This window comes from Tripterygium wilfordii, unplaced genomic scaffold, assembly GCF_013401445.1.
Source record: "Tripterygium wilfordii isolate XIE 37 unplaced genomic scaffold, ASM1340144v1 ctg144, whole genome shotgun sequence".
NCBI lineage: Eukaryota > Viridiplantae > Streptophyta > Magnoliopsida > Celastrales > Celastraceae > Tripterygium > Tripterygium wilfordii.
Genome location: NW_024056161.1, coordinates 120236 through 133492, shown reverse-complemented (window position 1 = coordinate 133492; position 13257 = coordinate 120236). Strand labels below are relative to the sequence as shown.

At 39.6% G+C, this 13257-nt stretch overlaps 1 pseudogene; it reads right to left on the bottom strand.

Annotated features, from left to right (window-relative positions):
* Window positions 1–1240: 1240 nt before the first annotated feature.
* LOC119994018 lies at window positions 1241–1340 on the bottom strand (annotated as a pseudogene).
* Between the last annotated feature and the right edge of the window lie 11917 nt (window positions 1341–13257).

Here is a 13257-nt window from a genome sequence, read left to right as displayed (position 1 = left end):
GAAGGAGCACGGTCACGCTTCAAGGGTAACTTCGTTCCTCCCTTTTACTTGCTGTTTAGTGTAGTTGAGTTAGTGTAGCTGCTGAAAAGAGAGGAAAAAAAATTGTGAGGAGAACTTGGCAGATGGGGCTAACTTAGATTCCTGTGGGCGATGGATACCACCTTGTTTGCTGCTTGGTAGTGATACGTTGTTTGAGAGAGCTTTGCGCATTTTTTCTTTCTATCACTACTTGCTATGTCTTGGTGTGTAATTGTTCCTGAGGTTGATTGTCTTTCTATTCCTATCTTTGCTCTTGTTCTTGCTTGATATTGTTCTCGGTTGTTCGTTGATTGAAAAATCTTGTGTTACTTGACTTGGTTGGTTGCTACTTTTGTGTGCTACTTGCTATTGTTCCTTGCCATCATGTCTCAACTTAGAGATAATGTTAGTGGGCATGGGTCTAATAGAGATGGGATAGGTGGTGATATAAATGTGAGTGATGCGGGGAGTGTACGTGGGGGTGATATGAATCTTGATGCATTGCGTCGTCTTTTGCAACATGTGAATATTGATGAGTTGATGAATCCGGTGCAAGGGCAAGATGTCCAAATTGGCAATGCCCAAAATGCACCAAATGCCCAAAATTTGCAAAATGTTCAAGTTGAGCATGCTTTGCAAAATGCACCTCAACCACTTCAACAAAACAATGCGGCGTAATTTGCCCCACAAAATGTCTACCCACCTCCCAATATGCCTCCCGCATACCATATGCCTCCCCCATATAATTATATGCATCCCATGTATTACCAAATGCCACAACTGCCACAATATGCTCCCTATGGGCACAACATTCATGCACCTCCTCCTATGGAGTACCTTCATGCCCAAGCCCAAGAGCATCGCACTTTGAGGGAGCTTACGCATCCCGCAAGGCAAACCCAACCTTCTTGCATCATCATGCCACCGAACCAACAAAACTTGAGCCTTAAACCATCCATGTTCCAAATGATTCCCAAATTCCATGGAATGGAATCGGAACGACCATATTCACATGTGCGTGATTTTGAATCGGTGTGTACTACTTTTGGTGATGTCACATGCTCACAAGAAATTTTGAGACTCAAAATTTTTCCATTCTCTTTGAAGGATCATGCAAAACAATGGTTTGAGAACTTACGCCCCCAATCCATTGCGACTGGGGCGGCAATGCAAAAAGAATTTCTCAACAAATATTTTCCTTCCCACCGTACCATCTCTTACCAAACACAAATCATGAATTTTCATTGCAAAGAACATGAAACCTTCTTCCAAGCTTGGGAGAGGTTTAAGGATTTGTTGTTTATGTGCCCTCACCATGGATTTCAAAAATTTCAAATTGTGAATTTCTTCCATAAATCTTTGACTCCATCTTTGAAGAAATTGGTTTCCACAAGTCAAGGTGACTTTTTGAATAAGGATGCTAATGAGGCCTTTACTTTCTTTGATGGGTTAGCGGAGGAATCCCGATCTTGGGAAGCTCCTCCACTAACCCGACATGATGTTGTGCCAAACTCTAGTGGCAAGTTTGTTTTGAATGAAAATGATGATGTGCATCCTAAACTTGCTTTGTTGTCCAAGAAATTGGAGTCCCTAGAGTCACTAAAGGATCCTATAAATGTGGTTGGTGTTGATGAACAAGTTGCTTGTACTTTGTGTGAAAGTAGGGATCATAGGACGGATGAGTGTCATGCTCTACCGGCTTGTAAGGAAGTCCTATTTGGGCAAGGTTACAATGGGAACAATTCTCAAAACTTTAGACAGTCCTACCCTACCAATAACCAAGGCAACAATTCTTACAATGAGAATTACCCTTGGAGGAATCATCCAAATTTTGGGTGGAGGAATGATGGGAATGATCACTCTCCATCACTCCCCAATCCACCCCAACAACAATTGCCTCCTCCAAGTGTTGCACAACCAACTCAACAACCTTATATTCCACCTCCTAAGAGGTCTCTTGAAGACACTCTTAACATTTTCATGCAAGCTCAAATAGGGGAGAATCAAAAGGCCAACAAATTTCAAGAACAAACCAATAGGGCCATTGAGGATATTAAGAGTCAAATCACTAAGGTTACCCAAGCTCTCACAACCTATGAAAAGGGAAAATTTCCGGCTCAACCTTACCCCAATCCTTCAAAGCAAACCAATTTGATAAAGTCACCTAGTGGGAGTAGGGAGGTTAGTGGACATGATCAAGTGCAATCCTTCTTACTTTAAGGAGTGGAAGAGTTGTGGATAGACCTATACCCTTTGAGAATAGTGATACAAATGATGTGGTGCAAGACTTTGGTGATGGTGTGAAAGAGAAAGAGGAAGAGCATAGTGAAAATGAGAAAATTTTGCTTGGTGAAAAAAGAGTTAAGCAACAAAGAGACCGCGAGGATACAGTAGAGCCTAGCAAGGAGAGTGAGTACATCCCCAAGCTACCCTTTCCCCAAAGGCTAAGAAATAACACCAATGAAGCATTGCATAAGGAGATGTTTGAGCTATTTAAACAAGTTAAGATCAATATACCTCTCTTAGATGCAATTAAGCAAATACCCTCTTATGCCAAGTTTCTTGAGGATTTGTGTACGGTAAAGAGGAAATTAACTGTTAAGGAGAAAGCTTTTCTAGCGGAGCAAGCAAGCTCTATTATTCAAACCAACACCCTCCCTAAGTACAAAGACCCCGGTTGCCCTACTATCTCATGTGTCATAGGGAACCATAGGGTAGAGCAAGCATTGTTAGACTTGGGAGCAAGTGTGAATCTCCTTCCATACATAATCTATCAAAAATTGGGGTTAGGTGAATTGAAACCCACTAGGATCACCCTACAATTAGCCGATAGATCCGTTAGGGTTCCTAGGGGTATTGTTGAAGATGTGTTAGTACAAGTGGACAATTTTTACTATCCCGTGGATTTCATTGTGTTAGATACTCAACCTCCCACTAGCTTTAGCACTTCCATTCCGGTCATTTTAGGTCGCCCATTCCTAGCAACTTCCAATGCCTTAATCAATTGTAGGAGTGGGGTGCTACAACTATCTTTTGGGAATATGACCATGAAAATGAATATCTTTAGTGTGTCTAAGGTTATGGGTGAGTGTGAGGATATAAGGGATGTAGATTTTATCCATGCCCATGTTGAGGATAATTTGGAGTTAACCCTTGCAAAGGATTCGGTTGAAGGTGTGCTAGCATTGGGTGCGAAACTTAGTCAACCTTTGTGTGAGGAAGATGACATTGAGGAATTAGAGCCTCCTACACTTAGAGTTGAATCATCCCAAGTGCATCCACCAAGACCGGAAAGAAAACCTTTAGTAAGTGGAGTGAAAAAGTCTCCAAAACGCCACTTTGTTCCAAAAGTCCTTGAAAAAGTTAGGAGGGTGTGGCGGCCCAAATCTCGGGTACAATTTTTTCCCGAAGATTTGAGGACCAAGGAGAATGGACCCTTAGATGTTCGTCATGTTCCTCAACATGGAAGTAGTGATTTTGAGGACACTAGGGGAGGAAAAGTGTTTAAGGTGAATGACCAATGTTTGATACCATTCATGGAGAACTTTGATGCTTTGGTTGTTCCCCGGGATCTAAAGGATCCCACCCCCACCTAGTTGTGGGAGACTCCACCCTTGTACCATAGTATGGTTGTGATTAGTTTTGGTTTGATTTCAATTTTTGTGTGTGTTTTGTATGCTCACAATCCATTTCACAATTTCCGCGCCTTGTGCACTCATTGACGTTGGGGGGTGAGAATTGTGAAATGGTTGTGTGTTATGTTGTGATTTTCTTACCCTTAATTTTGGTGTGTTTTTGTATGTTCACAATGCATTTCACAATTTGTTCTTGCCTTGTTTTCCATTCTTGACATTGGGGACAATGTCTCATTTAAGTTGGGGGGTGAGGGAATTGTGAATCCATTGTGAAACTTGCTTTATTTTGGTGTGCTTTTGTGAATATCAAAAATTTGAAAATTTTGAAAAAAAAAAAAAAGTCTTGTTGTGTCATGCTTGGATAGTGTGGTTGGTATTAACTTTTTCAGGACATGCTTCGTTTCTCATGATTCCAACCACTTTTGAAGAGTATGGTATGACTTCCTACCCTTTATCCTATTGTGTTGTGCTTTGTTGTTCATACATGCTAGATGAACTTTAGGAGGGGACGGGTAGGTGCTTTTAGGGATTCACTACCAATTTGACTGTTAATTTGTTATTCTTGTTCACATGTGCAAGTGTATAGTAGGTTCCTTGGTTTCTTTTGCGAAATCGATGCATGTGATTGAGTGGGATGACTATAATCAATTTCTCTTGGAATGATTGAGACCTAGTTTGATATAGAATTGTGTAGTTGAGCAGACATCTTGGCATTGAAGCATTTGTATGACTGCGTTTTTGGATCCTTCTATCTGAAAAATTACCTTTTTACCCTTCTCATTCCTTTGAGCCATTCTTCATTGATATGCATTGGGTTTTGGGTGATTCTCTTCATTGATATTCATTTGACATCTTAGCGCGTGTTCTTCAATAGCTTTGTAAACATTACATTTGATTACTGAGAAGTGTGATTTTTGTATTTTGCCACTTGCTTGTGAACTTAGGATTGAAGGATTCATTAGGTTGAGAGATTTGAGCCTAACCTATTCATTTGTGAGTGATAATAAGCCCTAAACTTCTTTAAGCTTCTTCATTTCACTTACAAGCCTTGTGTGAGCTATTTTCCCAAATATTTCCCACCTTTGGTTGCAAGGTTGAGTAGGAGCTTGAAAAATAAATCAGTAGTGATATTACCCCTCCTTATTATGAGAAAAAAATTATGAGGGTTGTTGTATAAATGATGTTATATTCAAAAAAAAAAACAAAAGAAAAGAAAAGAAAGAAAAAAATGCATAGAAAAGAGAAGAAAAATATCAAAAAAAAAAAGATATATGCAATAAAGTTAATCCTTTGTGTGTAAAGGATGAGAAGTGTTTGAATTTGTGGTACAATGGAAGGGGTGACAAAATGAGAATTTAGCTCACATGTTTGAACTTAACCTTGCAACTTGTTACCTAGATCCAAATTCTTCCTACCTTGTCCCATGACCACATTACAACCCAGTTAACCTTTTGATGAATTTGATCCAAGGTAAGCAAGTGAGTTGGTGAATGCATTAGTTGCTCTTGTAGGTGATTTCTTTCTCAAAGCTATGCCCATCCAAAATTATCTTTCATAAACACATACATTTAATCCAATTGTGTAAGTCATACACTTAGCACAATGCTTTTATGTTTTTGTGTACATTCGGGATTGGGGATTTATGAACACCAAAAGGTTCCATAACAAGGCTTAACTTGTGTGAATGTGTTGAGTTGCCTTGTGTGATTGCACATATATTTTACATAGTATAAAATGTTCTTAGTCATCTTTGAGGAGATTGAGATTGGTTGTCCAAAGATTTTGCATGTTTTCGACTAGCGGGGGAATTAGGGGATTAGCTCTATTTCTTGCATGTGAGAATTTAAGAATCATTTATGGTACTTTCAAAGTAATAGTGGATCCCTTGGCAAGTGTTTGTGGGTATTGCTCTGATAAGCCCTCACGAGACTACAACTCGTCCACTAGGGTGACCTAGGGGTTTAAAGGCTTGTTGCATGCGCTAAATGCAACCGTGATGCCTACGTCAGTGAGTTAGGATTTTATTTAGTAGATTTTAGTTTTAGGTAGTGATTGCATTGCTAGGGACTAGCAACGTCTAAGTTGGGGGGTGTGATTGGACCTCTATTTTGAGGTTCCAATGTCTTTTAATTAGGATGTTCTAGCACTTAGCTAATGTATTTGATTGCATTTTAGCTTAGTTTTGCACTTACAAATGTTTCCCCTTGGTTTTGTAGGAATCGGACCTTGTTCGGGCAAGTTGGAGCACTTTTTGGGCACTTTTTGCCATGAGGTGTCGGGACACCTCCCAAGGTGTCCGCACACTTACTGTCCGGACACCCACATTAGGCGTCCGGACACTTTCTTCACAAATCGAGACAGAGGCTCACAAAGTTGAATGATGCATGAAGTGTACGGACACCAGTCCGGACACCTATCGCGAATCTGCAAGTTTCTACACTGAAATTTCAGGGGCATTTGGGGAAAATCATTTATGTAACCAATGGGGGACGTTATTGTAAGGGTAATTAGGTATTTTTCATTGTAAAAAGGGAGGAAAACCCTAAGATTGGGTCTTCTTTCTCATTCATTCATTACACAACATCTAGCCTCCATAGTTTTTCTCTCTTTCTCTCTCTAGGGTTTTACTTAGTTCTTGTGATCTTGATTGTAAACATTGGTTTTTATCTATAAAATTGATGTTTATTCTCATTATAATGAGTGGCTAAGTTCCATTTCTAGTTTCTAGTCCCGAACGGTGGGTGCAAGGTTTCGATTACTCAAGGTATGCTCAAAGAATCGTAGCTTCGATTTTTCTCTTTTAATTTCGTGATAGTTGTGTGATTGGATATATGAGAATGACATATTTGATTGTATTCTTGGATTGTCTAGTCTAGGGATTGCATCTAATGTGTTTGATTGAGAATTGTTAAATCCATTGCATGATTTCCTTGATTAATTGAGTTTTCCATTGCATAGCTATTAATTATGTGTATTGATGATGGGGTTTTGGGTTAATTTAGGAATGTGCATGGGAGAGTTATGGTTAATTGATCTTTGAGTGTGAAACTAGGGTGTTAGCCAAGCCGAGCGCCAAGGGGGAACATTAATCCATAATATTTGGTGCTTATCCCTTTGTGTTCATCGTAGATTAAGAGACCCGATGGCCTACATGTATGAATTGAAGTCTTATATCCTAATTCTCTTTGCATATGCATGATTGATAGTATCACACAATGCATTGTGTATGGTTGTGTGTGTTTGCAATGATACCTTGAGTATGAGAACCGAGTAGCCACCAGGACGGATTAGAGACTAGGTTATTAATTAATTGTTTTAAATCCAATTCGTGCTTACTTTTATTACAAAATCGCTCATGCTACCGAGTCATTCGGGCCATTTCATTTACTTGCTTTTATTTGATATTCATTGTGTTTATTAGTGTTAGCTAGTCATTTGCATATCATTCACTTCAAATTTGCATTGCTTCCTCGTGGATCGATACCGGACATACCGATTTATTACTTGACGATACCCTACACATGGGGTAAGTACACACACACACTTTGGTGTCGGTCAGTCTATTCGTAACTTTACCTTACGAAACGTTGCACGAAGGCCAAAGGACCAACTTAGACTTCTAAGAACAATAAATAGAGTACAACGGTCCACATTGATGCTTTGGAATTGCTCAACTCTCTCCATAGACGAGCTTTTCACGTTTTTGTGCAATTTCCAACATAACTTGGTCTATTCACATCTTTACCTTACGAAACGTTACACGAACACTAAAGTACCAAGTTAGACTTCTAAGAACAATAAATAGAGTTCAACTGTCTACATTGATGCTTTGGAATTGCTCAACTCTATCCATAGACGAGCATTTCACGTTTTTGTGCATTTTCCAACATAACTTGGTCTATTCGCTTCTTTACCATACGAAACGTTGTGCGAAGGCTAAACTAGCAAGTTAGACATATAAGAACATTAAATAGAGTACGACGATCCACATTGACGGTTTGGAATTGCTCAACTCTCTCCATAGACGAGCTTTTCACGTTTTTGTGCAATGTCCAACATAACTTGGTCTATTCACAACTTTACCTTACGAAACGTTGCACGAAGGCTAAACTAGCAAGTTAGACTTCTAAGAACACTAAATAGAGTACAACGGTCTACATTGATGTTGTGGAATTGCTCAACTCTCCCCATAGACGAGCTTTTCACCTTTTTGTGCTATTTCCAACATAACTTGGTCTATTCACATCTTTACCTTACGAAACGTTGCACGAAGGCTAAAGTACCAAGTTAGACTTCTAAGAACAATAAATAGAGTTCAACGGTCTACATTGATGCTTTGGAATTGCTCAACTCTCTCCATAGACGAGCATGTCACGTTTTTGTGCATTTTCCAACATAACTTGGTCTATTCGCTTCTTTACCATACGATACGTTGCACGAAGACTAAACTAGCAAGTTAGACTTCTAAGAACACTAAATAGAGTACAACAGTCCACATTGATGTTTTGGAATTGCTCAAGTCTCTCCATAGACGAGCATTTCACGTTTTAGCGTAATTTCTAACATAACTTGCTCTATTCGCATCTCTACCAAACGAAACGTTGTACGAAGGCTAAACTAGCGAGTTAGACTTATAAGAACACTAAATAGAGGACAACGGTCAACATTGATGCTTCCGAATTGCTCAACTTTCTCAATAGACGAGCTTTTCACGTTTTTGCGCAATGTCCAACATAACTTGGTCTATTCGCAACTTTACCTTACGAAACGTTGCACGAAGGCCAAAGGACCAAGTTAGACTTCTAAGAACAATAAATAGAGTACAACGGTCCACATTGATGCTTTGGAATTGCTCAACTCTCTCCATAGACGAGCTTTTCACGTTTTTGTGCAATTTCCAATATAAGTTGGTCTATTCGCATCTTTACTTTACGAAACGTTGCACGAAGGCTAAACTAGCAAGTTAGACTTCTAAGAACACTAAATAGAGTACAACGGTCCACAATGATGCTTTGGAATTGCTCAACTCTCTCCATAGACGAGCTTTTCACGTTTTTGTGCAATTTCCAATATAAGTTGGTCTATTCGCATCTTTACGTTACGAAACGTTGCACGAAGGCTAAACTAGCAAGTTAGACTTCTAAGAACACTAAATAGAGTACAACGGTCCACATTGATGCTTTGGAATTGCTCAACTCTCTCCATAGACGAGCTTTTCACATTTTTCTGCAATTTCCAACATAAGTTGGTCTATTCGCATTCTTACCTTACGAAACGTTGCACGAAGGCTAAAGGACCATGTTAGACTTCTAAGAACAATAAATAGAGTACAACGGTCCACATTGATGCTTTCGAATTGCCCAACTCTCTCCATATACGAGCTTTTCACGTTTTTGTGCATTTTCGAACATAACTTGGTCTATTCGCATCTTTACCTTACGAAACGTTTCACGAAGGCAAAACTAGCAAGTTAGACCTCTAAGAACATTAAATACAGTACAACGGTCCACATTGATGCTCTGGAATTGCTCAACACTCTCCATAGATGAGCTTTTCACGTTTTTGTGCATTTTCGAACATAACTTGGTCTATTCTCTTCTTTACCATACAAAACGTTGCACGAAGGCTAAACTAGCAAGTTAGACTTCTAAGAACACTAAATAGAGTACAACGGTCCACATTGATGCTTTGGAATTGCTCAACTCTCTCCATAAACGAGCTTTTAACCTTTTTGTGCAATTTCCCACATAACTTGGCCTATTCGCATCTTTACCATACGAAACGTTGCACGAAGGCTAAGCTAGCAAGTTAGACTTCTAAGAACACTAAATAGAGTACAACGGTCCACATTGATGCTTTGGAATTGCTCAACTCTCTCCATAGACGAGCTTTTCACGTTTTTGATCAATTTCCAACATAAATTGGTCTATTCGCAACTTTACCTTACGAAACGTTGCACGAAGGCCAAAGGACCAACTTAGACTTCTAAGAACAATAAATAGAGGACAACGGTCCACATTGACGCTTTGGAATTGCTCAACTCTCTCCATAGACGAGCTTTTCACGTTTTTGTGCAATTTCCAACATAAGTTGGTCTGTTCGCATCTTTAGCTTACGAAACGTTGCACGAAGGCTAACCTAGCAAGTTAGACTTCTAAGAACATTAAATAGAGTACAACGGTCCACATTGACGGTTTGGAATTGCTCAACTCTCTCCATAGACGAGCTTTTCACATTTTTGGGCAATGTCCAACATAACTTGGCCTATTCGCAGCTTTCCCTTACGAAACGTTGCACGAAGCCCAAAGGACCAAGTTAGACTTCTAAGAACAATAAATAGAGTTCAACGGTCTACAGTGATGCTTTGGAATTGCTCAACTCTCTCCATAGACGACCTTTTCGCCTTTTTCTGTGTTTTCAAACATAACTTCGTCTATTCGCTTCTTTACCATACGAAACGTTGCACGAAGGCTAAACTAGCAAGTTAGACTTCTAAGAACACTAAATGGAGTACAAGGGTCCACATTGATGCTTTGGAATTGCTCAACTCTCTCCATAGACGAGCATTTCACGTTTTAGCGCAACTTCCAACATAACATGGTCTATTCGCATCTTTACCTAACGAAACGTTGTACGAAGGCTAAACTAGCGAGTTAGACTTCTAAGAACACTAAATAGAGGACAACGGTCAACATTGATGCTTCCGAATTGCTCAACTCTCTCCATAGAAGAGCTTTTCACGTTTTTGTGGAATTTCCAACATGACTTGGTCTATTCGAATCTACCTTACGAAACGTTGCATGAAGGGTAAACTAGCAAGTTTGACTTCCAAGAACACTAAATAGAGTACAACGGTCCACATTGATGATTCGGAACTGCTCAACTCTCTCCATAGACGAGCTTGTCACGTTTTTGTGCAATTTCCAACATAACTTGGTCTATTCACATCTTTCCCTTTCGAAACGTTGCACGAAGGTTAATGTACCATGTTAGACTTCTAAGAACACTAAATAGAGTACAACGGTCCACATTGATGCTTTGGAATTGCTCAACTCTCTCCATAGACGAGCTTCTCACGTTTTTGTGCAATTTCCACCATAACTTGGTCAATTCGCTTCTTTACCATATGAAACGTTGCACGAAGGCTAAACTAACAAGTTAGACTTCTAAGAACACTAAATAGAGTACAATAGTCCACATTGATGCTTTGGAATTGCTCAACTCTCTCCATAGACGAGCTTTTCACGTTTTTGTGCAATTTCCAACATAACTTGGTCTATTCGCATCTTTACCTTACGAAACGTTGCACGAAAGCTAAAGGACAAAGTTAGACTTCTAAGAACAATAAATAGAGTACAACGGTCCACATTGATGCTTTCGAATTGCTCAACTCTCTCCACAGACGAGCTTTTCACGTTTTTGTGCATTTTCGAACACAACTTGGTCTATTCGCTTCTTTACCATACGAAACGTTGCACAAAGGCTAAACTAGCAAGTTAGACTTCTAAGAACACTAAATAGAGTACAACGGTCTACATTGATGCTCTGGAATTGCTCAACTCTCTCCATAGACGAGCTTTTCACGTTTTTGTGCATTTTCGAACATAACTTGGTCTATTCTCTTCTTTACCATACGAAACGTTGCACGAAGGCTAAACTAGCAAGTTAGACTTCTAAGAACACTAAATAGAGTACAATGGTCCACATTGATGCTTTGGAATTGCTCAACTCTCTCCATAGACGAGCTTTTAACCTTTTTGTGCAATTTCCCACATAACTTGGCCTATTCGCATCTTTACCATACGAAACGTTGCACGAATGCTAAACTAGCAAGTTAGACTTTCAGGAACACTAAATAGAGGACAACGGTCCACATTGACGCTTTGGAATTGCTCAACTCTCTCCATAGACGAGCTTTTCATGTTTTTGTGCAATTTCAAACATAAGTTGGTCTATTCGCATCTTTACCTTACGAAACGTTGCACGAAGGCTAACCTAGCAAGTTAGACTTCTAAGAACATTAAATAGAGTACAACGGTCCACATTGACGGTTTCGAATTGCTCAACTCTCTCCATAGACGAGCTTTTCACGTTTTTGTGCTATGTCCAACATAACTTGGCCTATTCGCAACTTTCCCTTACGAAACGTTGCACGAAGCCCAAAGGACCAAGTTAGACTTCTAAGAACAATAAATAGAGTACAACGGTCCACATTGATGCTTTGGAATTGCTCAACTCTCTCCATAGACGAGCTTGTCACGTTTTTGCGCAATTTCCAACATAACTTGGTCTGTTCACATCTTTCCCTTTCGAAACATTGCACGAAGGTTAAAGTACCAAGTTAGACTTCTAAGAACAATAAATTGAGTTCAACGGTCTACAGTGATGCTTTGGAATTGCTCAACTCTCTCCATAGATGAGCTTTTCACGTTTTTGTGCATTTTGAAACATAACTTCGTCTATTCGCTTCTTTACCATACGAAACGTTGCACGAAGGCTAAACTAGCAAGTTAGACTTCTAAGAACACTAAATGGAGTACAAGGGTCCACATTGATGCTTTGGAATTGCTCAACTCTCTCCATAGACGAGCATTTCACGTTTTTGCGCAATTTCCAACATAACATGGTCTATTCGCATCTTTACCATACGAAACGTTGCACGAAGGCTAAACTAGCAAGTTAGACTTCTAAGAACACTAAATAGAGTACAACAGTCCACATTGATGCTTTGGAATTGCTCAACTCTCTCCATAGACGAGCTTTTAACCTTTTTGTGCAATTTCCCACATAACTTGGCCTATTCGCATCTTTACCATACGAAACCTTGCACGAAGGCTAAACTAGCAAGTTAGACTTCTAAGAACACTAAATAGAGTACAACGGTCCACATTGATGCTTTGGAATTGCTCAACTCTCTCCATAGACGAGCTTTTAACCTTTTTGTGCAATTTCCCACATAACTTGGTCTATTCGCATCTTTACCATACGAAACGTTGCACGAAGGCTAAACTAGCAAGTTAGACTTCTAAGAACACTAAATAGAGTACAACGGTCCACATTGATGCTCTGGAATTGCTCAACTCTCTCCATAGACGAGCTTTTCACGTTTTTGTGCATTTTCGAACATAACTTGGTCTATTCTCTTCTTTACCATACGAAACGTTGCACGAAGGCTAAACTAGCAAGTTAGACTTCTAAGAACACTAAATAGAGTACAATGGTCCACATTGATGCTTTGGAATTGCTCAACTCTCTCCATAGACGAGCTTTTAACCTTTTTGTGCAATTTCCCACATAACTTGGCCTATTCGCATCTTTACCATACGAAACGTTGCACGAATGCTAAACTAGCAAGTTAGACTTTCAGGAACACTAAATAGAGGACAACGGTCCACATTGACGCTTTGGAATTGCTCAACTCTCTCCATAGACGAGCTTTTCATGTTTTTGTGCAATTTCCAACATAAGTTGGTCTATTCGCATCTTTACCTTACGAAACGTTGCACGAAGGCTAACCTAGCAAGTTAGACTTCTAAGAACATTAAATAGAGTACAACGGTCCACATTGACGGTTTGGAATTGCTCAACTCTCTCCATAGACGAG